The 27581-nt window shown below is 43.0% G+C and overlaps 1 protein-coding gene and 1 pseudogene across 4 annotated transcripts in view; both read right to left on the bottom strand.

Annotated features, from left to right (window-relative positions):
* CADM1 (cell adhesion molecule 1) overlaps positions 1-27581 on the bottom strand; it is a 524284-nt gene that overhangs the window by 471682 nt on the left and 25021 nt on the right. The gene's annotated exons all lie outside the window — the stretch shown is intronic.
* Positions 8042-8253, bottom strand: LOC146340369 (U2 spliceosomal RNA; annotated as a pseudogene).

Raw genomic sequence — 27581 nt, 5'->3', positions numbered from 1 at the left:
CCTACATCTTGAGAGGCTGTTCAATTAAAATGTGACAGATTTATGTAGTAGTGTGCTTAAGCAACCCTACTAGCATTTCCCATTAGTGTGAATCCTAAGCATGGCTGAAGCTGGAGATGTTTCTATTTTTTCCCAACAGGGATGTGGGGCAAGAACAACGCAAAGGTTGGGTAACAAATATCTCCCTCAGATAGAGACTTGAGACTTTACTTTGGGTGAATAAGGGCCACAACTTTATACACTTAGAAACTAGTATGTGCAACAGTCAACTAACCATAGTAAATGCTATCTCCCTACCCCCAATGCAAGCCACATTTAGTCTGCTGTGGAATGCACCATTTTCCCACCTGCCTTTGGCCCAACATTTAAGGCAAATCCACCCCACCATGACTCAACGCCATTAAGCAGTACAAACACTGATCCTGACACCTAGCCACATCTGTTCGTTGTTGGTGCATGATAATCTACCACACAGATATGTGCCACACATATGAAATGCTAGAGTCCTTAGTACATCAGCCCACTGATCTTGTGCCAGATTGTAATTCAACTCAATATTCTAAAAGACAACAATAAGCATAAGAAAATGAATCCACCCATGCCCGACACCCAGAAAAGAAGATTATGACACCGTTTACATGTAATGGTGGCAAACGGTGGGTTAATTAACCTATTATTTCCTGCCATTATGTGTGAACAGGGCCATTGTGATCTTAATACTGCCATTTACACAAACTGTAGCACCACTGATTGCAGAGACAAAGGCAAGTGGAAAGAATATTATTTCCATCCCACTATGTTTAAAAAAAAAACAAAAAGACCCTGATGCTGGGAAAGACTGAGGGCAAAAGGAGAAGGGGACGGCAGAGGATGAGATGGCTAGATAGCATCACCGATGCAAAGAATATGAACTTGAGCACGCTCCGGGAGGGAGCGCAGGACAGGAAGGCCTGGCGTGCTATGGTCCATGGGGTCACGAAGAGTCGGACACGACTGAACGACTGAACAACAAATGTTTAAAAAAACACACAAAATGGCTTATAGGTGCTAAAAGCAAGCAACAATAAAATACAAAACAATCCTAACATAACGGCAGACAATTTAAAAACAGCAGAGAATTTTTAAAACATGGAATGCAAAAAACTAGCAGATTGGAATCATACATTAAAAGCATGCTGAAATAGAAAACCCTTTAAAAAGATGTCTAAAAATTAAAAGGGTCCTGGTAGATCTCTGTGGAGATGGTATTCCTCAATGAATCAAAATTTGGAGCTAGTGCAAATACATTGTTTAAAATTACTTATTTTGTCTGGAAAAGGCCCCAAGGTATATTTTTGATGTTGTAGTTGATACCTCTTGTTCCTGCAGGACCTTAAAGCAATGTTCATGGAAGGCAATAATTTCTGAATTAAAGAGCGCATACGCCAGCACTTCCAGTAGGCCAGATAAAGCCAGAACTACAGCTGTGCCTGTCACGTTCTTACACACTCCAGGAAACAAGACTTCAGATTAAAACTACTTTATTAGTTATAGTTAACGACTAGCTTCTTTACAAATGCAGATTCTAGGAAACTCTCAGACTGCAATGAAACAGCTATTGATGAATATCAATAGAGGAGACAAAGTGGAAGTTAGAGATGTTACCAGCAGTCTGGGCATGAACGGCATGAACTTCTCAGCCAGACTTGCTTTGCAGGGATGCCCTCCCTCAGGGTGTCTCCCTCCTACACTGGCTTCCACAAGTGGCGACCCTGGCGGAGCATCTGAGCCCTGCCCCTAACTTTTCCCCTTTCGCTCTACGATGGACCCTAGCATCCCTTACGTCATGACCCTAGCATCCCTTACGTCACACCCCTCGCCCTCCTCCTCCTCCTCCGAAATCTGAGTTCTCATAGTGGAGGAATAAGGGAGCCATTCAGGCTGGGCCATCTGTGTGTCAATGTCTTGGGAAGAAAATCTCGCAGTAGTGCCTCCCTCTGCTCTTGCTGTTCCCATTCTGATTCCGAATCTGAGCTGCCAGACGTCTCCACAAGCTCAGATTCATTCCTGACAGCACCTTTTTGTATGTGCATGGGCTTTCCATGGCATTCTAAACCTCTCTCTCAGACTTGGCAAAAGCAAATGGAGGTCGGTGTACAAGCATTGTCTATCCCCTGCAGCTACCTACTGCTACCCTACTTCCTTAGCGCGCCTCCGTACTTTGGTTATTGTTGTAGGCTATAGCCCAAGACCTCCATGCATCTGAGTGCTACAGGAGGGAGCTAGGGGAGAGGGACAAGGGTAGCATGTGTGCCTAGAGTATAAACAGGAAGGGTGCAGAGACATGATGTGTGGAAATGAACAAGTGATTTAGGAAGGAAGGAAGGAAGGAGTTTGGGGGGGGTGCTGCTGGCAGAATGCCCCCGTCCTCTTGCAAATTATGACCAATCCTGTTTACAGTAGCTAAAATAGTCAAGAACAGTTCTACTTGCCAGTAATATAGCAGTTACCATTCCAAGACTCACCATGTGAGGGGAAACTAGCTGTAGCCAACTGCACTATAGGCTGCAAGTTCTAGAGAATATGAAACTGGGTTGAAGGAAAGAATTGTGGCCTGTCATCATTTAACTAACAGCAGGGAAGCTCAAATATGCATTCTGAAGACAGAAGGCTTTAGCACGAACTTAGGTTTGCCAAGCCAGGCACCAGCTCTGAATAATACGGATTTTTGACAATACGGATGTTCATGTTTTGCAGACACTAGCACCGTCTGATCTCACCGACCCCCTATTATGAGAATGACACCACTGCGGTGCTTCTCAAGTAAAGCTCAGCTCCTCCATGAATAATCCAACTGCTACGAAACGGATCTTTGCAGGAGGAGGCAGAATTCCTCCTCCTGTGTGACACATACCAGGGCTTTAAAATGGTGTATCGAAAATGCCCTGTGTCTGCGGGTGACGCTACCAATTATGCAACCTAAGCCAATATTTATTAGCAGAGTCAAATGTTAAAGCCTAAGACTAAATACACCAAGTAATGTCTGAGAAAGGCATGGAAGCCCTATGCTGAAACCTTTGGTCTTCTACAGCTCTTAGTTTCATATGCAATCACTCACCCCCCCACTGCAAACAGAATCCAGTAACTTCCTAACTTCTCCTAAACCTACATTGTTATCTAGCATGTACAATCAGTCCTGCTCTAATGCTGAGCACTTACCAAACAGGGCCACCAAACCTGCTTTCAGGGCATCCAGCAAGCACTACTATTCCAACACTACTGTACTTGTCAGGCATTGATGTTGAAAACCATAGAGCAGAAAGAGCTGCTACAGAGATGACCCAAGAACTGCACAACAGCATATCCCACAGTCCAGCCAGGCCCTACCCTGGAGTGTACGTAGCCCACTCCATAATCTGTATCTCCATCCCATCTGTTTGTCTTCAATTCCTAAAACTACAGTTCACTGTATAACCTTCTGGTGCAATTCTTTGCTTTATAATTGGGCAAGCCCTCCCATCAAAAACCTAGAAATGGAAGAGACCACAAGCCCATCTCCTCTGCATCACTGTACACCTACAGCAACTATCACACACCCCTTAAAAGAAGACAGTAATTGGATTCACAGCTTTTCTATACTCTAGGCGACCTGTTTTGCTCTGTTTTTACTATTAAAGTTTTTCATAAGGGTCAGTTTACCATCTATGCTTCTGCATCACAAAATCCATCTCATATCCTGCCCTTCTATTAACAGTGGAGAAAAGAGCTCTTCATTTCTTCTTAGCCTCTCAGATATTTAATGCTCTCTTCCACACCTATAGACCTTGCCACAAATAATCTTTTCCAAGTAATAAGACTCAATTCTTCAGCCTATTCACTTGACTTGTGAGCTCTGCCCTTTGCTATCTTTTCTACTTTGCTATAAAAACAATCTTCTAGTGTTTTAATTTCCTATGTCACAAAACACGGACACCAAAACGACAACAGTGACTTCGAACAGCAACTTTATACTGCAATCATGTTGCACATAAGCACAGCATTATTACTCACAAACCCAACTTGTTACTGTCAGATGTGCACTCTTAAATACCCATAAAGACATTAGAGAGTGGTGACACATTCAAAGCTCCAAGGAGCATGTGTATGGGTGTTTAAACACGTACACCTGCCATTCCCACTTCATGTGTTTTTTTCTGCAGGAGACACCAGCCCACAGAAAACTTTCCAATATTATGCACAAGTTAAGCAAAACTCCTTGGGGTGGGCTGTTTTTGAAAGAAAGCTTGCACTGATTGTTCCTTAGATCCAGACAATAACTATAGACACAAAAGAAAGGCTAAAAAGGGCTCAGCTAGGTGGGAAAACCCATCTCCAGTTCTTGGCCTACAGAACCACATTTTGGGACACATGGGATTTTTGCAAACTGCATTAATTCATGCTTTCTAATGCTATACAAATATTCAACACTATTTGAATAATGAAGCCCAAAGCACACATCACCTTTGAGTAAGATATACTGCAGAAATACTATTATCTGTACAGTTTGTCAAGACATTTAAAAATTCCAGTATTGCCACAATCTGGTCCATGAGAGCAAGAGTAGGCATAATGGTTGACATTTCCTGTTGACTCTGAATTAGAGCATCTTCTAATGACGCTCACTTCAAAATCATTTTAAATCCATTTGCTCATGTCAACATCAATGTACTCAGCATTAGCTACCAATTAGTAAACCGGAAAATATTCTTCAGATAATCTGAAATCGTGGTAAAATATTCAACATGCCATTTGCTTACAACAAACTGCCCTATAAAACCAAATTACTGGAACCAGCTGTCACACACCAACAGATCTAAGGGTGCAGAACTATTTAAGCCTTTTTTCCTCCAGAAAATGTTCCGATACCTGACTGTGGCTGCGTTGATTAATATTTTGAAGTACAGACTGCTTTATCTGCAAGCTCTCTGTCTCTCTCTCTGCAACAAACCAGCAACCTCACCTTTATTGATGCACAAGGTAATGAGGAGCAGTTGTAAGAATTTTTAAATCATTAGTTCAACCTAAGCACCACACAAGAGCCCAGCAAATATATATCAAGCTGTTCAAGCTTAAGTTTTGCAGAAGTGTCATATGTGACACAGATTCTTATTAAGATTCCACAGGATGTAAAGTTTGCATTTTTAGAGAAGCTGATAGAATAGCCATCCTCCACACCCTTTGCCAAATGTTTATCGCAACAGTCTTTAGAACATGAGCGATCTGTGTCAAGGTGGAGGAAACGGCAGCAACATACATAAACCTTGTTGTTCAGTCATTAAGTCGTGTCCAACTCTTCGTGACCCCATGGACCATAGCACGCCAGGCCTTCCTGTCCTCCAACCTTGTTGTTGTTCAGTCATTAAGTCGTGTCCAACTCTTCGTGACCCCATGGACCATAGCACGCCAGGCCTTCCTGTCCTCCAACCTTGTTGTTGTTCAGTCGTTAAGTCGTGTCCGACTCTTCGTGACCCCATGGACCATAGCACGCCAGGCCTTCCTGTCCTCCAACCTTGTTGTTGTTCAGTCGTTAAGTCGTGTCCGACTCTTCGTGACCCAATGGACCATAGCACGCCAGGCCTTCCTGTCCTCCGCTCTCTCCTGGAGTGTGCTCAAGTTCATATTCATTGCATCAGTGATGCTATCTAGCCATCTCATCCTCTGCCGTCCCCTTCTCCTTTTCCTTCAATCTTTCCCAGCATCAGGGTCTTTTCCAGAGAGTTTTCTCTTCGCATTAGGTGGCCAAAATATTTCAGCTTCAGCTTCAGTATCTGTCCTTCCAATGAGCACTCAGGGTTGATTTCCTTTAGGATTGACTGATCGGACCTCCTTGCAGTCCAGGGGACTTGTAAGAGTCTTCTCCAGCACCACAGTTCAAACGCATCAATTCTTCGGCGCTCAGCCTTCCTTACAGTCCAGCTCTCACAGCCATACGTTACTACTGGGAAAACCATAGCTTTGATTATGTGGACCTTTGTCAGCAAGGTGATGTCTCTGCTTCTTACTATGCTGTCTAGGTTTGCCATAGCTTTCCTCCCAAGGAGCAAGCATCTTTTAATTTCATGGCTACAGTTACCGTCTGCGGTGATCTTGGAGCCCAAGAAAATAAAATCTGTCACTGCTTCCATTTCTTCCCCTTCTATATGCCAGGAAGTGATGGGGCCAGATGCCATGATCTTCGTTTTTTTAATGGAGTTTCAAACCAGCTTCTGCACTCTCCTCTTTCACCCTCAACAACAGGCTCTTGAGATCCTCTTCGCTTTCTGCCATTAGGGTGGCATCGTCTGCGTATCTGAGATTGTTGATAATTCTCCCGGCAATCTTAATTCCGACCTGTGATTCATCCAACCTGGCGTTTCTCATGATGTACTCTGCATATAAGTTAAATAAGCACGGTGACAATATACAGCCTTGTCGTACTCCTTTCCCAATTTTGAACCAATCGGTTGTTCCATGTCCGGTTCTTAGTGTTGCTTCTTGACCCTCATACAGGTTTCTCAGGAGACAGATAAGGTGGTCTGGTACTCCCATCTCTTTAAGAATTGCCACAGTTTGTTGTGATCCATACAAAGGCTTTAGTGTAGTCAATGAAGCAGAAATAGACGTTTTTCTGGAATTCTCTTGCTTTCTCCATGATCCAGCGAATGTTGGCGATTTGATCTCTAGTTCCTCTGCCTCTTCGAAACCCAGCTTGTACTTCCAGTAGTTCTCGGTTCACATGCTGCTGAAGCCTAGCTTGTAGGATTTTGAGCATAACCTTGCTGGCATGTGAAATGAGCGCAATTGTACGGTAGTTTGAACACTCTTTGGCGTTGCCCTTCTTTGGAATTGGAATGTAAACTGAACTTTTCCAGTCTTGTGGCCACTGTTGAGTGTTCCAAATTTGTTGGCATATTGAGTGCAGCACTTTAACAGCATCATCTTTGAGGATTTTAAATAGCTCAGCTGGAATACTGTCATCTCCGCTAGCTTTGTTGTTACTAATGCTTCCTAAGGCCCACTTGACTTCACTCTCGAGGATGTCTGGCTCAAGTTCAGTGACCACACTATCATGGCTATCAGGGACATTCAGATCTTTCCTGTATAGTTCTTCTGTGTAGTCTTTCCACCTCTTCTTAATCTCATCTGCTTCCGTTAGGTCCCTGCCTTCTTTGTCCTTTATCATGCCCATCTTTGCACAAAATGTTCCCTTGAGATCTCCAGTTTTCTTGAAGAGATCTCTAGTCTTTCCTATTCTATTGTTTTCTTTGATTTCTTTGCATTGTTCATTTAAGAAGGCCTTCTTGTCTCTCCTTGCTATTCTCTGGAACTCTGCATTCAGTTGGATTTATCCTCCCCTTTCTCCCTTGCTTTTTGCTTCCCTTCTTTCCTCAGCTACTTGTAAAGCCTCATCAGACAGTCACTTGGCTTTCTTGCATTTCTTTTTCTTTGGGATGGATCTAGTTGCTGCCTCCTGAACAATGTTACGGACCTCCGTCCATAGTTCCTCAGGCACTCTGTCTATCAGGTCTAATCCCTGAAATCTATTCCTCGCCTCCACTGTATATTCATAAGGGATATGATTTAGGTCATAACTGAATGGTTTAGTGGTTTTCCCTACGTTCTTCAATTTAAGCCGAAATTTTGCAAGAAACAGCTCATGATCTGAGCCACAGTCAGCTCCAGGTCTTGTTTTGACTGACTGTATGGAGCTTCTCCATCTTTGGCTGCAAAGGACATAATCAATTTGATTTCGATCTTGACCATCTGGTGATGTCCATGTGTGGAGTCTCCTCTTGTGCTGTTGGAAAAGAGTGTTTGCTATGATCAGCATGTTCTCTTGGCAAAACTCTATTAGCTTTTGTCCTGCTTCATTCTGTACACCAAGGCCATGCTTGCCTGTTATCCCAGTGATTTCTTGACTTCCTACTTTAGCATTCCAATCCCCTATGATGAAGAGGACATCTTTTTTTGGTGTTAGTTCTAGAAGGTGTTGTAGGTCTTCATAGTCTTCATAGAACCGATCAACCTCAGCTTCTTCGGCCTCAGTGGTTGGGGCATAGACTTGCCCCCTCCAACCTTACCAGTTCCAAAAATCCAGTTAATATATAGTCCTCAAATAGAGGCTGTATCAGATATTAAACTGATAAGAACAGATTCTGTGTTTGATGTGGGGGTTGGACTCGATGGCCTTGTAGGCCCCTTCCAACCCTACTATTCTATGATTCTATGATCTTAGCCCAGAGACCAAGAAGCAGTTGCTTCTCAACCTTTTGGCTAAGATATACACATACATCTTACCATAAATTTCTAACTTCGTTTTTCCAGCTGCTCTCCACAGGACTTCCCTGCCTTCCACTATCATTTTACTGTCCTATAAATTCTCTTCTAGCTTGTTAGTTTGCAATGCATAATGCCTCAAAACAGGGCACCAAAATGATGTCTCAGTTCATACAAGGCTAAAACATGGTTCTGTGTTACATGAGAGCATCTTGGCTTACACACTCCCCTCCCATCACTATTTCTATCTCCCAAGGTGAAAGAGTTTCCTGCAAATCAGAACTGGGAAACAGGTTCCGGTTCTAGTTTATGCAAACCATCATTTGCCTGGTCCAGATTTAATAGCAAAACTATTGTTGGCTAAAACAGAAGAAACTGACGCATGCGAAGGGAGAGACAACTACATGAGCCCAACGTTCATGTAATGCTAAATTATGGTTTGGTATCACATCTAATCGAACAAATCCTGCAGAGTGTTTCAATAGTATTGTATCATGCTTCTGTAATCCCATTCTTCTATTTTCAAATACTTGGGGTTGGCAACACCAGTGGTCTTGGAAAGAATTAATGTACAAACAGGAACACCAGGTGTGGTCAGGATATGCATTGCAATCACTGACACAGATTGCAGTGATGGCCACTGTCTTAGATGTCTTTTAAAACACAGATTGGACTAATTCTTGGAGCAGGATATGTTTATTAATAGCTATTAGGCACGGTATCTAAATGTAATCTCGAAAGGTAGCATGGCCTGATCCAACAGGACTATAAATAAGCATGTCCAAAAGCTACTGCAGACATTTATAGCAAAGGAATGAACCCTAAATACATTCTAGTCCAAACATCACAAGGTCACTCTGCACACTGACTCACACCCAAGGCACACATTTCCGTCCTTCCAGCACAACCACACAACTCTTACTGAAACATGCAACACAAAGGCCTGGTTCGCATGACACTGTGCAGCTTGTCATGTGTTATTTAACCCATGATGACCTGTAGAACCCATGGGCACCACTTTGCATATCCAACCTCCACTTGGGGTTGTCGTGTCATGTGAACCTGATGGGTTAAACAACCCTCACATAACCCATAGTCTGTTCTAGTTGTTTAACCCTCACATAACCCATGCTTGCTGGGTTTGCACGACACGACAACCGCAGATCAGGGGTTGGATAGGCAAAGTGGCAGGCACATGCGCCCCAGCCTTGTTGTGGGTTAAATAACCCATGGTGGGTTGTCCTGTCATGCAAACCAGCCCAAAGAAAAGGACTATCATGCCAAAATTGCTTCCAGAATTAATGGGGCTTACACTCTAGGAAGTGTGCCTAAGATTACAACCCTAGCCTCTCCTCCCAGAAGAAATGACATGGGTCTGTGAGAAAGCCATCCCATCGCAAAATCACATTTCTAGTCCAATCTGTGACACCAAGAGGCTTTGGGGTGGGCGGGGGGAACCTCATATTTCCTGATCAGAATGTGTCTGGTCTACACATACAGCAGCATGAACTGCATCGATTTTGACTAAGGGGGGGGGGGGATACTAGCTTTACAAACCACCCATAAAAAAAGAACTCCCAGCCTTTTGACTGTGATGCTGCTGGGTGGGGAGCTCTTTTTGAGGATTGAAACATCGTGCTCCCCCACCTGCAGTCCAGCCTCCTGCATATGTAGGCCAGACCCACATGAAGCAGTATAAGGTGGCTGACTTAACATTTCAGACTGCAGATGCGGGAAATCACATTTTTGAATGCTCTCTTGTGTAAAAAAAAAAAAAAAACTTACTGCAAGTAGAAAACTAACACAGCTAGAAATGCAATGGACCAGAAACCCTGTCTCCTGATGTACTCATATTCTTATTTTCAGGGATGGGGTGGGGAGTAAACTTGGCGGTACATTGAAAAGTAATATTCTACACCTACAGTCTGAAATGGTACAGCCTGTGCGACCACCTCATTCTGCTGTATATGTAGACCCCACCAAGCTTGAGTCACAAATGGCACAACATCCAAACTCAGTCATATATAATCCAGCTTGTTTTTGTGATCAGTATGGTTCATTCCTTGCACAACTGTGGGTAAGCAGACTGTTCCAATATCTCTTGATGCACGCACCTTTGAGTAGGAAGAGCATTCAAAAGAAAAAAATAGTGGTGGAACAGTCAACCCCTCCATGCGTAATTCTCCACTTCCAATGCTGTTCAATGCTTTTAAGTACATCAACTACAAATATTATTATTTCTCCTCCCAACAAATCAGTTTGAATAATTCTGCTATTTAAATAAGGCAATATTTCAAGAGCAGTCCGCCACTTAAGACCCCTTCAGCATTTCTTCACTTTAATGCACTGGTTATAAATAAACTACATCAGAAGGCATTCCAGGGATTTAAAAAAATGCTTTCTGATTATGAAAGACTGTTTTGAAGGTCTTTTTCCTCCCAGTGCATACATTTATCATTTTCAGAGTCCTCTACTAGTGAGAGCATGTTCAGTTCTTTAGCAAATTAAGCTTCAGCCAGAGAAAACCTGAGCCTTTGCTTTATCATACTTTAAAATTTGGAAGGCTAAAGCTGGTGGTATGCCAAGAAACCAAAAATCTATTGGAATCCAGTATACTTCTCTGTTACAGAGCCCTTTGGATACACATTCATCTCAAACCACCACCCCACACACACTTCCTAAACCAGGATAAGTCAACAAAATGCAAGGCATTCCCCTTATCGCCAGTGCATCTGATATAAAAACAGTAGCCTCAGTCAGTTTTCTGGACTTTCCATTGTGTGTGTGAGCCTGTCATACTCTCTGCTTTAGAAGAAAATTTAAGTTCTACAAGAAGGTAACCCAAGCTCCTGAACACAGAAAGCAACACGATGGGACTACGTAATTACCAGCAACTGGTCTACCATTCTCCAGCTTCTGGGATTACCAAGCATGATTCACACACTTTTAGGTGTACCTTTAAAATCATAAAAGGCAGCATCCAAGCTGACACTAGCACCAATGTAAATTATATTATGCTAGTGTAAGCTACCTTTACGTACACCAATAGTGTTAGCCACGCAACAGGTTTCCCCGGAAAACCTGCCATGCCAGCTAACGCTACTGGCATTGCACTAGAGGTTCCTTATGCTAGTGCAACGTAATTCATGTTAGCACTAGTGTTGAGTTGGATACTACCCAAAGCCTGGAAACTTTTTATTAAATTATTTATTTATTTATTTATTCATTAATTTAATTTCTATACCGCCCAATAGCCGAAGCTCTTAAATTATTAAGCTGAACGCTGACATTCTTAGGAAACTGAACTCTGGGCTCAATGCAAATGTATCTATGCATGCACAGAACAACTGTTAGATATGGGGCACGCACAAACACACACACACAGGAAACACATGAAGAACATCTACTTGATATGTATTAAAAGTGTCTCACTTTCAGAAGTCCTGTTAGCATGTTGTGCAGCTGGCATGCAAATGTATTACACGTAGAGCTGGGATGGGCAACTTGTGGTCCTTCTGATGTTTTGGCCTACAAATTCCAGCACGGCCAATGGAGAAAAATGATGGGAGTTGTCGGCCAAAACATCTGTAGGGCCACAACTTGGCCACCCATGATGCAGATGGTATGCCCAGCCACCTACGTAGGCTAGCATGCCAACAAATCTAACCTCTCTAGCTAGATGAACTTTGGAGGGGGGAGCTTTACACATGTTCTCCATAAATCCAAACACACAGTTTCTCATTTAAAAACAAAACTGTTTACACAGCCACCACTTCCCTATGATGTTAACATCTTTTGTCCAGACTCTGATATTTTGTTTCATTTCTCTTCAGGATGCTTAGTGAACAGAAGCCAAAGGTGGGGGTGGAGGGACCAAGAATGTTGGATCAAGGCATCTAATGTCCTCAAATCCATTCTGATTTGCTGCATCTTCCCGTTGAGCCATGAGGCGTGTTCTAAATGCCTATCTATAAGGGTACATTCAGCACCCAACAAAAAGGGAACCCCCAACTTCAGTGGTTACCTCACCACACTTCTCCCCAAAATAAGCACACAACCAAAAGAAAAAGGCATGTGAATCTGCTCTAAGCTAAAGTGCACTGGACCATCAATAGTGGGTACTTCTAATTCATATGAGGGGTAGAATTTAAGTCTGTGCCAAAAAAAACCCCAAGAAACTTTGAAAATAAGCCTTGAGGATTAGATATTCATTATCTTTTTCATAACAGTACCGAATTCATTGCTTTAAGCATAGTAGATACACTTCTTGCTTCAGATCACACATCTGTTGACTATGCAATCACATTTCAGTAGGTCAAGGTTGGTTAAGAGAACTTGATCTAGTGCCGCAACATTGAGTTTGCATCCATGTGCACCGCATTTGATAGGACCTCTCTAAATGGAATGCAAGATGAGGTGTTATGCTTGAACTGCCCAGCCTTTCTCAAGGTAGCTGCATCCGAATTCCATGGTCTACCAGTGTGGGCAAAAGAAGTTCCACAGCATGTCTCTCTAGAAGTGCATATGACACAAGCTGGCTTCAAAATTCACATAACATCTGTTGCAGTGCATGGTTCCTGTACAAAATGGGTTTCAAGTCCAAAAAGGGAAGTTGGACAACTCCCCTCAGGGATCACACTACATGTCAAACCAACCTCTCAAATGACAAGATGTACACACACAGGCAGGGATTTTAGTGTAATGTAAGAGTGATGGAATTGGGAGCATAGTGCCAAATTCAAAGTGGCTGGTGTGGCATATAAGAAATAGATTATATGAACTGTCACCCAGGCCAACACTTAGCACCACAGCAATGATGGCTGAGGTGCAAACATACATAGTGGTCCCAGATTATGCAATTCTGGCCATTCTCACATTCCAAGGCAAGAGAGAAAAGGCACCGGGGTACTTCAGAATTGCCAACGTGCTCCCTCTACTCTTCCTTGCCTGTAAGGGATTTTCTTGAGAGCTGCATAGCATTTTTCAAGTAGTTCAAATGGTATAGTACACCATGGATGTTTAAAAGCCAGGCCCTTCAAAACCTGATATCCAGACACTTCCTCACCACCACCACTACCTCCTGTCCTACAACTGGGAATGCACGTAGCAGTTTTTAGAAGAGGTGATGACCAGCATTTTTTCCCGGAGAAACTCTCTTGAGCCAGATGTTACTCATATTTGTCCAAAACATCGTCCCTGGCAGGCAAAAAGCAAGTGAATTATGAAGTAGGGGAAGGGACATAAACTGCAAGCTGCTCACCTTTGCCTTTCCTAGCCAAAGATGCTCCCCCAAGATCCTTAGGGAAAAGTTTCATTCCATTCATCACCCAGTCCACTTTTCAAAGCAGCATTTGTTTGCTGTTTTCTTTGGACTGGTATTAAAACCCTGCTAATTAATGAGTCAGAAGATCTAAATCCTGATAGGACAGCCAGATCTAATTAAAAGCTATTGAAATAGATGATATTTTATATATCCAGAAGAAAGAAACCTAACCTTTTAAATTGGATTGCACTGAGGTAATGTGATCTATTAACATCTCAAATTATGGTATGCAAATTTTGATAATTCAATGGTATTTATAAGATTCAAATCAAGTAGCTCACCACTACTGAACACACACTAAAATGGCAAATTTCAAGAGACTAAGGAAATTTGTTCATAAGCCACGCAGTCCCATGAAATGCCATATCTATCATCAACTTTTTAATTACCAATTGATCAGCATGTAGACGGTGTAATAGCTTTCAGCTTTTAATTACAGAACTATCAAAATCCCAACCAAAAAAGGGATCTCCAGAGATGAAACTGTAATGCTTGATTATTCATCACTGCATAATGAATGATTTGTTTTTAAACAAGATGTCAAGTTCCTTATGTAATCCATCTGGATGTGTTACTTCACAGGGCCCATTTTACCCATACGTCTCAAGTATCAAACCTCCTTTTTTTAGTTTCTCCATTTGAGACTGAAAGTTTTGGAGAGGATTTAGGTATCATTCCAAGACAGTGAGATCATTATGAACCGAACAAACCGCAGCCCTTTGCTATGAATTCAAGGGAGTATACCAATGTCTCCAGACACAACCAGCCCTTGGGTTATCAATAACGACATTTTGGAAAGATGTATCATATTTATTCCCCTACATATTGTTGCGTGCGCCCCACATGAATACCCCATAGTGCAGTATTGGATTTCACGTGTTGCTCAAATGTTTGGGAAATGAGCTACAAAAGGAAAAGGCAAGACTGCCCTAGTCTGGATATAATATGCAGCTCATTTCATCTAAATAACATGGCTGTAATTCATGTTTTGAGGAAAGGATGGCATAGTTAAAAGCTGACAGAAGTATCAAGAACATTTGGAAGGGGGAACCTAGACTTTTCCAACAGCTGACGTTTGGCCAGATCTGATGTGACTGAATTCAAATGTAGTTAAATGAAACAATAGTGAAGCCAGCAGCGTCTCAGCTACAAAATGACCCTATCATAACTAATATTACATGTTTAAGGGTGCAATCCTACGCATGTTTAGACAGAGAAAAGGCCTACAACTCCCAGCATGCCCCAGCCAGCAATTGCTGGCTGGGGCATGCTGGGAGCTGTAGGCCTTTTCTCTGTCTAAACATGCGTAGGATTGCACCCTAATAGAATTTTCATGATACTTTCATCCTATAATACGGAATGACAATTGCTCAAACCTCCCTAACTTGCCCTCTCTAAACCAAGTAGCAGAAGAGACATGGGTAAGGGCTTTAAGCTCCTTTTAATTAAAATGCTTCTATCTTAAAAATGGGCATACTCATATTCCACCACTCGGCCATGGAAGCTCACTGGGTGACTTTGGGCCAGTCACAGACTCTCAGCCCAACCCACCTCACAGGGTTGTTGTTGTGAGCATAAAATGGAGAGGAGGAGGATAATGTAAGCCGCCTTGGGTGCCTTGCAAGAGGAAAAAAGGAGGGATATAAATGCAATGATGATAATAATAATAATAATAATAATAATAATAATGTAGGCACCTATGACAGTATCCAGCAACATGCTCACTGTATTAAGTGTTATATTATCATGTTCACCTTACCAAACTAAATAAAACTATTTTATTTATTTATTCCTAAAAAATGTGTCCCATTCTTCAATGGCCAATAAGCATTTCTATGTAATTACTGTGTTTTCTACTGCGTGTTGATAATGACCTGGTTCGCACATAACGCTAACCCATGGTTTAGTTAAACCATGGTTTCTTGCCCTACCCAGGGTTGTCTGGCAAACGAACAAACAAATAATGGCTTCTTTTCTCAGTCTCTGGGTTGTTTCGCTCCTCCCTCGCTGTATCCCAACTGCCTTTGCGGAACTTGAGATACAGCTGACATATAAAGAGGCTAGAGTTTTTTTACCACTCTTGTCCACTGCCTCTGTAGCCTGACAAAACAACCCATGTACAATCTACGATTCTGGGTTCACACGTAATGACAACCTATGGTTTAAACAACCCACAGTTCACAAGCCAACAAATCATGGGTTCTCTTCATGGGTTGTTTGTGGTTAACAGCCCAAAGTTAACTCATAATTCCAGGTTAACATGTAACAATAACTCACGATTCAACCACCTATGATTAATTAAACCATCGTTTGTGGTTATGTATGAACCAGGTCAATATGGGTAAGTGAACTCATGAATGCAAAAGGAGAGATGAATCCTAAATTAGAAGCCTATAACATTTACTGGATAGTAATAACAGATGGCAAACCTCCCCTGATAGGTCAAAATGAATATGTGAGAGTGCAAGACATGAGTGCGAGAAACTCTTGAAGAGTGCACTGACCTGCAAGACTGAACATATGAAAAGTCTACTTTTACCTTTTTACCTCAATGAACAGACATATACATGCCTCTGTTTTGAGCAGCTTTAAGTTCTCCTTCTGCACAATATTTTCACTGAAAAACAGGATTAAGTCACTTCAGTACTTCTGTGCATAAGAAGAGCCATGCTGGATCAGACCAAAGGTCCATGTAGTCCAGCATTTCTATTTACACAGTGGCCAACCAGCTGCCCACGGAAAACCCACAAGCAGGACATGAGTGCAACTGCATCCTCCCAGCTATATTCCCCAGCAACTGATGTACATAGGCTTACTGTCTCTGATACTGGAGGTAGCATATAGCCATCAGGACTAGTAACCACTGATAGCCTTATCCTCCATGAAAGTACCATCCACACTGGTGGTCATCACTACATCTTGTCGTAGTGAATTCCACAGCTTAACTGTGTGCTGTGTGAAAAAGTTCTTACTTTTCTCTGTCCTGAATCTCCCACCAAACTGCTTCATGGGATGACCCCGGATTTTAATATTCTGAAAGAGGGAGAAAAATGTTTCCACTTTCTCCACACCATGCATAATTTTGTAGACCTCTATCATGTCTCCCCTTACCCTCCTTTTCTCCAAGTTAAACAATTGCAGCTGTTGTAACCTTCCCTCATAGGGGAGTTGCTCCAGCCCCTTGATCATTTTAGCCGTCTTTTTCTGCACTTTTTCCAACTCTACAATATCGTCTTTTAAGTGTGGTGACCAGAATTGTACACAGTATTCCAAGTGTGGTCGCATCATAGATTTGTATAGGAGCAGTACGTAGTGCTCTTTATTCAATACAACTTCACTTTCTTATCAATCCCCGTTCAGATGTGGAGCAGTAAATAAATGTTGTAAATAAACAAATACTAATTTAAACCACTAAAAAAAAATACATATTGCATGTCAGCATGAACATCCCATTTTTCAAATTTTATTAAGCTGGTAAAAAGACTACTTTTGGTGAACACACTCAGATAGCCTTGGTCAAGTCACTCGTTCAGTCTCAGCTTACCATCTGCAAAAAGGGAGGAGTAGCTTATCTATCTCATGGGCTTGTGAGACAAGAATAGATACTGAAGAGTTGCCTGCCACACCCTTCTCCTCAGGATATTGTTTGCCACAAGCCAAAGTAAAAGAGAAGCAGTTCATGAGCCATCACCTTGGAGTTAGTCAACATAACCAGATTCATAAAAAGATGTTAATTCAGAATGGACACAGGTTGGCAGATCGAGAAAGGCGTTAACGGTACTGCCATTCCTGCAGATATCAGAGCCAAAGTTTTTTTCTTCAAATTTAGTAAAATCTTTCAATATTAACAACCCACCATTTTTAAAATAGTCATTGTAAAGGTGGGCGAGAAATAACATCACTACTAATAATTCTCCAAAGAGAGAATAAGATCAATCATTAACAGATATGCAAACGTGTCTTGTGGCACAAGTGATAACAATAATAATCAGAGAACAGAAAGTGGATTTTAACAGGAACCATCCACACTGAGGGGTTGGGGGGGGGGGTTGCATCAATGATACAGCTGTAAACTGTCCACCTGTTCATTGTTCTCATTGGTTTCTCAAGCAGATGCTTTTGGCTACGTGAAACTGCTTCCTTCATCTAATAACTTCAACTATCATAGAATCATAGAATAGTAGGGTTGGAAGGGGCCTATAAGACCACTGAGTCCAACCCTCTGCTCAATGCAGGAATCCAAGTCAGAGCATCCCTGACAGATGGCTGTCCAGCCTCGTCTTGAATGCCTCCAGTGTGGGAGAGCCCACCGCCTCCCTAGGTCATAGGTTCCATTGTCGTATTGCTCTAACAGTCAGGAAGTTTCTCCTGATGTTCAGCCGGAATCTGGCTTCCTGTCACTTGAGCCCATGATTCCGTGTCCTGCACTCTGGGATGATCGAGAAGAGATGCTGGCCTTCTTCTCTGTGACAACCTTTCAAGTACTTGAAGAGCACTACCATATCTCCCCTCAGTCTTCTCTTCTCAAAGCTAAATGTGCCCAGTTCTTTCAGTCTTTCTTCATAAGGCTTTGTTTCCAGTCCCATGATCATCTTTGTTGCCCTCCTTTGAACCCTCTCCAGCTTGTCTGCATCCTTCTTAAAGTGTGGTGCCCAGAACTGGACACAGTACTCCAGATGAGGCCTAACCAGTGCTGAGTAGAGGGAAACGAGTACTTCCTGGGATTTGGAAGCTATGCTTCTATTAATGCAGCCCAAAGGAGCATTGGCCTTTTTTGCAGCCACATCACATTGTTGGCTCATATTCAGCTTGTGATTGACAACAATTCCAAGATCTTTCTCGCTTGTAGTGTTGTTAAGCCACGTATCCCCCATCTTGTAACTGTGCATTGGGTTTCTTTTTCCTAGATGAAGAACTTGACATTTATCCCTATGAAATGTCATTCTGTTGTTTTCTGCCCAGCACTCCAGTCTATGCAGATCACTTTGAATTTTGTTTCTGTCTTCCAAAGTATTAGCTATCCCACCCAATTTGGTGTCATCTGCAAATTTGATCAGCGTTCCCTGCACCTCCTCCTCCAAGTCATTAATACAAATGTGGAAGAGCACTGGGCCCAGGACTGAGCCCTGCGGTACCCCACTCGTGACCTCTCCCCAGTTTGAGAAGGTCCCACTGATAAGCACTCTTGGAGTCCAATCCTGTAGCCAACTGTAGATCCACCGAATCGTTGTTTCATCTAGCCCACTTTGAGCTAGTTTGCTCATCAGGATATCATGGGGCACTTTGTCGAAAGCTTTGCTGAAGTCGAGGTATATGATGTCTACAGCATTCCCACAGTCCACAAGGGAGGTGACCTGATCAAAAAATGAGATCAGATTCATCTGGCAGGATTTGTTCTTGACAAATCCATGTTGGCTTCGAGTAATCACAGCATTGTTTTCAAGGTGCTGACAGGTGGATTGCTTTATCATCTGCTCCAGAATTTTCCCTGGGATTGATGTCAGACTGACTGGTCTGTACTTCCCAGGTTCCTCCTTTTTACCCTTTTTGAAGATAGGGACAACATTAGCCCTCCTCCAGTCATCTGGCACTTCCCCCATCCTCCATGATTTCTCCAAGAGAACAGACAGTAGTTCTGAGAGTTCTTCTGCCAGTTCCTTTATTACTCTAGGGTGCAGTTCATCTGACCCTGGAGATCTGAACTCATTCAAAGTAATTAGGTGTTCCTTGACCATATGCCTATCGATCTCAAGCTGCAATCCTGCCCCTTCAGCCTGTACTTCGCCTTCGCCAGGGAGCTCATAGACCCTCTTTTGGGAGAAGACTGAGCCAAAGTAGGAATTGAGGACCTCTGACTTTTCTTTCTCCTCTGTTATCATTTTGCCATCCTTATTTAATAGCTTAACAACCATTTCTTTCCTCTGTCTCTTATTATGCAGATAACTGAAGAAAGCTTTTGTGTTGCTTTTAGCCTCCCTCGCTAACCTCAGCTCATTCTCAGCTTTAGCCTTCCTGACACCATCCCTGCAATTCTGTGCTACCTGCCTGTACCCTTCCTTTGTTGCTTGGCCTTCTCGCCACTTCCTATATGTGTCCTTTTTTGTTTTCAGGTCATCTCTAAGCTTTTTGTGAAGCCAGTTTGGCTTCTTCTGTTGTCCTCCACCTTTTCTTCTTGTTGGAATTGTTTGTAATTGTGCCTTGAGAATTTCCTTTTTTAAAAGCTCCCACCCATCTTGGACTCCTTTTCTCGTTAGAGTCGCTTGCCATGGGACCTTACTGATCATTGTTCAGAGTTTATTAAAATCAGCTTTCCTGAAATCTAGGGTATGCATTTGGCCACACTCAGCTTTTGCTTCCTTTAGAACCAAGAACTCAAGTACAATATGGTCGCTTTCCCCCAGAGTTCCTGTAACTGCTACTTTATCCACTAAGTCATCTCTGTTGGTTAGGATCAAGTCAAGGATATCCAATCCTCTAGTTCCTTCCTCTACTTTCTGTAGGAGGAAGTTATCCGCCACACAAGTCAGGAATTTCCTGAAGGGGCCATGTTTTGTGGAATTTGTCTCACAACAAATATCGGGGAAATTGAAGTCCCCCATTACTATTACATCATGCTTCCTTGAAACATTGGCAACTTGCTTTTCAAAAGTTTCATCCTCATCTTCTCCTTGAATGGGTGGCCGGTAGTAGACTCCGACCACCAGGTTCCCTTTATTCTTTGCTCCATTTATTTTAACCCAGATACTCTTGATGGGGCTACCAAGCTCATCCTCCTGTATTTCTGTGCAGAGATATGTATTTTTCACATATAGTGCAATCCCACTTCCCTTTCTGTTCCTCCTGTTCTTTTTGAACAAGTTATATCCTTCAATTGCTGTATTCCAGTCATGAGAGTCATCCCACCAAGTCTCAGTTATACCTATCAAGTCATAATTTCCCTCTTGTATTAAGAGTTCAGGTTCGTTCTGTTTGTTTCCCATACTCTGGGCATTAGCATATAGACATCGAAGACCACGTGCTTCATGGTCTGGCTTTCTTCCTGCATGTTTCTGAAGACTATTACTGCGTGCTATTAGAGCTGTTCTCTCTGTTGCAGTGCATGAAACTTCATCCATTGTTACCCCCAACTTTACATCTCGGTTCCCCGTAGGATTCAGTTTAAAGCCCTCCTGATGAAGTTCTTCATGCTGTGGCCAAACACATTCTTCCCAGCCTTTCTGAGGTCCCTTGCAACCCATCCCTTGCCAACAGTCCATCTTCCAGGAAGTATAGCCTGTGGCCCCAGAATCCAAATCTTTCTCGCCGGCACCATCTTCGTAGCCAGTCATTCACCCGGAGTATTTTTCTTTCCCTTTCTATCCCTCTTCTAACTACTGGAAGGATGGATGAGAAAACTATCTGGGCCCCAAAGTTCTTGTGTTTCCTTCCCAAAGCATCAAAGTCTGATGTGATTTCTTCGCAGCTCCACTTGTTGTTCCCACACGGATAAGGAAGGGATACCCGTCAGTGGGCTTTATGAGTGCAGGCAACCCTTCAGTCACGTCTCTAATCCGTCCTCCCGGGAGACAGCATACCTGGCGAGTCCGTGGGTCTTTGCAACATACTTGGGTTTCAATCCCACGCAGCAAGGAGTCTCCCACTACTACCACTCTTCTCTTCTTGTTGTTGTAGGCCTTGGTTTCATCACCTCTGCTTGACTGACCTTCAGCCTCTTGCTTGCTCTCATGCAGGTTCCCCTGTGATAACTATAAGTTATCACAGACTACTGTGCTGTATTTTAATCAGATAAGATAGTCAATCTAACTAAATAAAGCTTTGAAAATCATTTGAGAGACCTAGTTCAGCCATCACCCCATTTATGCAGATGCTTCAAGCTGTTCTAAAAATACACAGCAACTATGAAATATTAGAAGCCTTGGGAGACTTACTTCAATTTTCAGAAGCATTGCTTACTAAAAAATGTATTAAGGAAAAAGAGCGAAAATAATAGACAATTATGAAGGGGCATTATTAGCAGCGTATACAGTGTCACACATACAGCACATGACAAGACACACATGCACACAAACATTTCACACTGAATTTAGAAAAGAAGTGTAAATATGCAAGATAAAAGCAATGGCCACATTGTTTCATGCAGTTCACATTACAGAACTCAGGTGCGGCAGTCCCCTGTGGAAGAGTTCGCTGGGTGTGCCAAAGATGCTGTTCCACCCGTTCAAATTGAGAACTGACGAGGAATAGCAGTACCACCAATTGGATAGTAAAGTAGAGTGATCACTGAGACTTCAGGCCTCAAGGAGGAAACAGAAAGAGGAGAAGGCATTTGGCCAGGGGGGTGGGGGAGGAAAGAAAAGGAACGGTCAGAGTCTTAATGTTCAAGTAACACCTTGGAGGATATCATATTCTTAGACTCAAGATAACAGGTCCAATTCAGCTGTACCTAGAAACCATAGTTTCACATGATAAAAAGGCACCATGGTGAGCCTCTGGTTCACACACTTCCCCCCTCCATGCACCGATGCTCATTTTCCCATTACATCTGAATATGGAAAACCATGATTTGTTCAGATCCTGGTTCGTTATAACTAATTGTGGCTTGAACAAAGCGCAGTTTCACGTATTCCACTTTCACGTATGGGATACTGCAGTTTGCTCCAAAAAGAAGCTTTAAGTATCTCCCTTCGCAAGTGAAGCAGAAGGGAAGGAGGGGAGTGCGAGAGCCTGAGACTCCTTGTGGCACATTCTTGTAACGGGAAACTTTTTTTTTTTTAGTTACACCTGAACTAGGCTATTCTCTACATGTCTTCTCACGTGCCTCTACACACCCACCATGCAATATATGGCACAGCATCAATCTGTCTTTTCAAGCAACTCTGAACAATTAGTATCCCTGTCTAATTCTAGTTTCTAAAACCCCAAATCATTTTAGCAACTGTTTTACATCCTTCTCTACACTGCTCTTGCAGGACTGTATCAAGACGGACTTTGAAATCTGAAAGAAGAGAGGGAGAAACGTAAGATGAAATTACATGTGTTCCTACCATATTTTAGAGCCAATCATCCCAGTAAGTGTAGTCTACCAGAACACCTCCCTCCTCTGTGCAATTTGGGTTTACATTACATTGCAAAACCCCAATTCACTTCACAGGCAATAGATACAAGTTTAGGGGCAGGAAGCTTTGAGGGTCACCAACATGTTAAAGTCTGCTAAAATATTGGGAAAGAAATTAACCCTGCTTTTCATTTGCTTTTTCCTACGTATACAGTACTAGAGGGGTCCCATAAACATAAGAACATATATTAAGTTACCCTCCATCACACCTGGATATAGCTCTAGCTGTGCCCCCTCCCCACTGCAGCTACCGGGGTACACGGAAGGAGCCTCCTCGAAGATTGTTGTGCAATCAGGCATACCCTGGTAACGGTGCATTGTGCCGGCTAATCCTTCTAGCACCTGATCGAACCGCAGCTTGGCAGTGTGGCAGTAGCTACATTTTGGCGGAGCGGAGTTTGGTCTGGACACAACACGACAACGACTGCAGCTACCAACTGCCACTGGTGATGCCAGAGAGAAAGAAAACAGCCCTTCAATTTTGCTTAAATCCATCTGAACTTTGTAATCAAGAATCTAGTGCCTGCTTTTTTCCTCCTCCCTCACATGCCCCTTTCTTTTTATGCTTGTCTTTTAGAGTGTAAGCATATGCAAGCAGAGACTGACATATCTCTAATCTTTGTTAGCTGCTTTGGGAGCCTTTTGGGGTGAACAGAAATGCTTTAAATAAAATGTGTTAAATAATTAGATACTATGGAGAATAATGTATATTATTCTCATATGGAGGGAGAATTAGATGTCTCCCTCTATATGAGAAGGATTAAATAAGTTCCTTCCATTTCAAACTCAAGCCACTGATCAGATATAGATACTAACCTTTATCCGGTAACCAGGTAAAAACAAAAGGTTGCCTACCTAGATGCAAAAGGCTGCCTAACTACCTGGGCAAGCAGAAGAAAGACTGTTAACAGCCCCCAGTGTGTTTGTAGCACACACATTTCCCACTGCATTAACAGACTTAAACTTAGTAAGATTCCATTTACACAAGAAGGAACATGGATGGGAGATTCATTATGCAATTGTGCATTCAGAACTCTCCTGGGGTGATTTAAAAGCTGCATCATTGGTTCAGCAATAAACCCTCCATTTTATTAGGCTCAAACCATATTTCTCTCTTACAATAAATGAGTTGCCAGCAAGGATTTGTCAGCTCTGTCCCCAACATTGGGTCTGCTTTCAAATGTCAACTTTGTCTCATTGCACAAAGTCACGGTGATTTATCTTGTTGTGGTCCAGCATTACCTCTTTGTGGCAGCTGTTCAAAGGAGTTTCTAACATCATGTCATCATGGAATCTGATAGTACTACATGTTTTGTCCAAGGCATGGTCCCTTTGCAAGGAAAGGAATGGTAGTTGGGGAATAGACTGGAGCCTTGGGAGAAAGCTGTGTTGTGGCCCGACCCTCTGGCCCATGAACAAGAGCGATTAGGCTGGCAGATACTAGGGATGTGGCTTTCTCAGTAGCGGCCCCACACATTTAGAATTCCCTTCCCAGGGAGATATGTACGGCTTCACCATTGCTGGCTTTTTAAACAATCCTTTAGACACATTTATTCCAGTCCAAATTTGGTGCTTAAAAATCATTACCTGCTGCTGCTTAGAGGAGTGTGTATATGGAGTATGTTTAATTGTAATTTGTATATTCGTGTTTTTGTAATATTGTAAGCTGCCTTATGAGGGCAGTGCACCCTGAAACTCTTCTAAATAAATAAATGAAAACCGTGCAGCATTTCCCCTACCATGGTTAGCCAATATTAAAGTAAAATGGTGACTGGGACAAGCAAAGAGGTTGCATTACTACTTAAAGGGCACAGCCTGGGAATCCTTAAAAACAGGCCACATTGAAATAATGCTAAGAGGCCCATGGAAGGTTGCAGAGGGCCACCGACCTCGCATTTATTTATTTATTTATTTATTTTTAAATTTATTAATCGCCCATCTGGCTGGTCACCCAGCCACTCTGGGCGATGTACAGCATATAATAAAACAGTTTAAAACAATAAAATTCTACAATAAAAACTTTTTCTAAAATACCCTAACCCACCCCAAATGCCTGCCTGAACAACCACGTTTTTAATGCACGACCGAAGCTCATTAAAGAGGGGGCATGGCGGAGTTCCCTAGGGACGGAGTTCCACAGAGTATGGGGGCCACCACAGAAAAGGCCCTCTCCCTCATCCCCACCAGTCTAGCTGTCCTGGCTGATGGGACAGAGAGAAGGCCATCCGAGGCTGATCTTGTTATGCAGCCTGTCTGGTGTTGCTGGAGGCGCTCCTTAAGATAGGCTGGGCCGGAACCATATAGGGTTTTAAAGGTCAAAACCAACACCTTGAATTTGGCCCGGAAAACAACTGGTAACCAGTGCAACTCCTTCAGCACTGGAGTGATGTGATCTCGCCGGCAGCTGCCTTTAATCAGGCGAGCCGCCACGTTCTGTACCAGCTGCAGCTTCCGAACCGTCATCAAGGGTAACCCCACGTAGAGCGCATTACAGTAGTCTAAACGAGAGGAGACCAGGGCATGTACTACCGATGGGAACAGATGGTCGGGAAGGTAGGGGCGCAGCCGCCGTATCAGATGGAGTTGGTACAGCGCTGTCCGGCTCACAATTTGACACCTGAGCCTCCATGGACAGCTGGGAGTCCAAAATGACCCCCAGGCTGCGGACCTGGTCTTTCAAGGGTAGCCGTACCCCATTCAACACCAGGTCAACATCCCCAGCTTCCTCTTGTCTCCCACCAAAAGTATCTCGGTCTTGTCAGGGTTCAGCTTCAGCCTAGTCCTCCCCATCCAGCCACTCACCATCTCCAGACATTTGGATAGGGATTCTACGGCCAACCTTGGTGAAGATTTGAACGAGAGGTAGAGCTGCGTGTCATCCGCATATTGATCCGCATAGCTTCACATGCTGAGAAAAACCTCTGTGTTTGTGAGGTTGGCCCTGCCAGACTGAAGACCATCCTTATGGTTGCTTGAAGCCCAAAAGGTCCCTACATGGAAGGCACTTGCTTGTAAATAAAAGCAGTAACTGACTTGCACACTATCACATGTGACGATCACTCATGATTTCATTCTGTGTACATTTGTTGCAAAGCCACAGTTGGCCATGACCTCCCTGAGTACATGCACCACAGGCTCACAAAGGCCATGTACGCAGTCACTGCATGTGACAGTTGATAGGCAAGTTCTTTTTTTATATATGGGGGGGGGGGAATGTGTCATACTGGAAGCTGCTCTTGGTTTCAGGCTAGGTCTGGGAGACTGTGCAGTTTTATCTAGCAAGCAGGGCCTGGCAGGGACCTCCGAGCAGAGGGCAAGTCCAGACTTGCTCATCTAGTCTAACCTGTTCTGTGGTGTACTCCAGCCCAACCTGCAGTACTGCAGTGCAGCTGTTTGTGACATTCCTTATTCTTCCTGAGCCCCCATAGCTATAAAATATTTTAACACTCTCTGGGGCAGACTTGAGCTACAGTACAGCCATGAGACAGAGCCAGGCGAAGTCATTAAATAATCTCAGACAATGTATGCATTTCAAGGCCTTCCTGTCTGATCCTGTACAAAGCCATAGAATTATAAGAGCTGTAGAGTAGAGCATTTTAGAATGGATGGCTCCTCCCACCACTGTAATATTATGAGAGAAAGAAGCTATACCTATGGAAGTTTTTGCCTTTTACACATTCATCAGAAGTACAGAAGCCTTGCCTCCCATTGAATCTGGCATTCCCACCTACAAGCCTTCTTCTGGAGATACATGAGCCCATAATCTTCACCTTACATTTACACACATCTTCTGCCATCGGTGCAAATCGTTAGAGTGCACCCACAGCTGTAGGAAGTCAGATGAAAAGTGATTTTCAAATGGGATTGTCAAAACCCCCCGTGGTATTCAGCAATATCAACCTATCCACTGTTATTGTGCAACTCTTTCCACCATTGCCAGCATTAATCTATCACTTGCTCCTAACGTTCTGCAAAATATGCCATCTGGCAGTTATGGGGTTCAAAAATATAACATTAAATGTGTGTATTCTATTTTAAAAGATTATGTAAAGCAATTCAGGATATCTAAGAACTTTGTTGTTGTTTATTCGGTCAGTCGCTTCCGACTCTTCGTGACTTCATGGACCAGCCTCGCAGCCATAGGTTACTACGGGGAAGACCATTGCTTTAACTATGCGGACCTTTGTTGTCAGTGTGATGTCTCTGCTCTTCACTATTTTATCAAGATTTGTCATTGCTCTCCTCCCAAGAAGTAAACATCTTCTGATTTCCTGGCTGCAGTCAGCATCTGCAGTAATCTTTGCGCCTAGAAAGACAAAGTCCGTCACTGCCTCCACGTTTTCTCCCTCTATTTGCCAGTGATCAATCAAGCTAGTTGCCATAATCTTGGGTTTTTTGAGGTTTAACTGCAATCCAGCTTTTGCACTTCTTTCTTTCACCTTCGGCATGAGGTTCCTCATCTCCTCCTCGCTTTCAGCCATCAAAGTGGTATCATCTGCATATCTGAGATCATTAATGTTTCTTCCAGCGATTTTAACTCCAGCCTTGGATTCATCAAGCCCAGCACGTCGCATGATATGTTCTGCGTACAGGTTGAATAGGTAGGGCGAGAGTATACAACCCTGCCGTACTCCTTTCCCAATCTTAAGCCAGTCCGTTGTTCCGTGGGCTGTTCTTACCGTTGTTACTTGGTCGTTATACAGATTCCTCAGGAGGCAGACAAGATGACTTGGTATCCCCATCCCACCAAGAACTTGCCACAATTTGTCATGATCCACACAGTCAAAGGCTTTAGAATAGTCAATAAAACAGAGATAGATGTTTTTCTGAAACTCCCTGGCTTTCTCCATTATCCAGAGGATATTGGCA

Source organism: Heloderma suspectum, chromosome 6 (genome assembly GCF_057233095.1).
Source record: "Heloderma suspectum isolate Gila_16-S chromosome 6, 16-S_ref, whole genome shotgun sequence".
Taxonomy (NCBI): domain Eukaryota; kingdom Metazoa; phylum Chordata; class Lepidosauria; order Squamata; family Helodermatidae; genus Heloderma; species Heloderma suspectum.
Note: the sequence above shows the minus strand (reverse complement) of the source record. Positions and strands in the feature narration are given on the sequence as shown.